The sequence below is a fragment of the Zingiber officinale genome, chromosome 3A (assembly GCF_018446385.1).
Source record: "Zingiber officinale cultivar Zhangliang chromosome 3A, Zo_v1.1, whole genome shotgun sequence".
NCBI lineage: Eukaryota > Viridiplantae > Streptophyta > Magnoliopsida > Zingiberales > Zingiberaceae > Zingiber > Zingiber officinale.
In genome coordinates this window covers 134,753,921-134,755,764 of record NC_055990.1, presented here as the reverse complement: position 1 = coordinate 134,755,764, position 1,844 = coordinate 134,753,921, and positions in this window count along the sequence as shown.

Genomic DNA, 1,844 nt, shown 5'->3' with positions numbered 1-1,844 from the left:
TGGCTGGACTATGGGGAGATCAAGAGTTTGTTAAGGAATTATCAAGACTTTCCTATTTAGAGTTCTTTTAGTTTAAATACTTTTATGAAGTTGGGATTGTAATTGAGTTTATTCCGTACTTGTAGCTTGATATGTCCTATTGTTGGTGTTAGATATTTGTTTACTATTGCTAGAATAGTTTTCGTTTACTTACTGTGTTATTATTACTGCGTGGGTGTGGAAAAATATGTTCCAGCCACTTGTGGCTGTGTATATAGTGTTTGTATTGTTGATTTGGTCACCGGTACAGGGGAAATTTTGTCGAAATTTTTCGGTAGGAATTACTCTAGAGCCGTGATAAATCTAAGTGTCGCTAATAATAGCATAAGTGACACTAGTGAGTAGAGTAGTAGTTAGATAATGGTCACCCTTAGAGAGTAGTAGTAAGAAGGGTGGTTGTTACAGTTGGTATCAGAGCAGGTCTCATTCTCCAGCATCACACACACATCAGCATCATCCTTGCCGTCTTCAAGTTGAAAGTATTTAAGTTCTTTCTTTAATTGCTTTCCTTATTATTAACTGCAGTACAGAGTAATTGTTTATGAGTACTTAAGTAAGATAGAAGTTATTGTTACTCCTTTATTGATCCATATATATGTATGTTTAGAAAGGATAGAGAAGATATCAAGCCTCTTTCTTTGCATAATTAGATGGCAAGAAGAGAACATCCCCGTACCGTTCGTACTGAGAACCAAGATCAGGAGAACGAAGAGCTTAGATCAACTGAGCCCAATCTCTCTGAAGTTGTTGCCCAACTCCAGAGACAAGTAGTAGAGCAGCAACAAGTGATTGCCAACTTGATGACCAATCAACAGCCAATTCCTCCCACTTCCCCAACCATCAATGTGGAGACTCCAGTGGTGACTGAAGTCCCATCAGCTGCCCTGGAAGTCGCCACAGCACATAGGAGACAAGAAGCATGCCTGATACAGTGGCTGAAGCTGAAGCCAGAAAGTTTCTCAGGCACGACTGAGCCCTGGGATGCTTAGGCTTGGTTCAAGACACTGGAGAGCACAATGAAACTTCTTGACTGGCCAGAAGTCGAGAAGGTTAAGTGTGCCTCTTTCTGCCTATCTGGAGATGCTCGTATGTGGTGGGAGAGGATAAAGACCAAGAGAGCAGCCGATCAGATGAGCTGGGCTGATTTTCAGTCAGAGTTTTATGAAGAGTTCTTCCACCTACAGATCACCAACAAGCACTATGAGGAATTTATAGAGTTCAAACAGGGTGACTTGTCAGTGGAAGAAGCAGCCAAGAAGTTCAACAGACTAGCTCGTCTCTGCCCAGAGCTAGTAAGTACAGAGAAGGAGCGAGTCAGACTGATGCTCAGAATGCTGAGACCACAGATAGCACTGAATGTGAGCAGTGGAGCTCACCGGCCCCAGACTGGTGAAGAGCTGATCAGTAGGGCATTAGTTGCTGAGCACTACCTGAATAACATCAAAGCACAACGAGCGCAGCACAAGCCAATGAAGATAGAGGACAAGTCAGCGGGGAACCAGAAATCCTACTCAAGTAAACAGAACTGGAAAGGTAAGGGTAATAAAAGAAAACAGTGGAACTCAGGAGGTAATCAGAAGGGAGGACCAGCAAACAAGCACACCAAGTTTCCTCCCTGTACAAATGTGGGAGAATGCATCCAGGAGCATGTCTTTTGGGCAAGACTGGATGTTATTCCTGCGGTCAGGAAGGACACATGGCTAAAGAATGTCCTAATAAGCTCAAAGCACCTCAGCCACAGCCAGTGCAATATGGAGGCCAACCTGCACAGTTGTACTACATGGGAGCAGCATTAGAGGGACCCC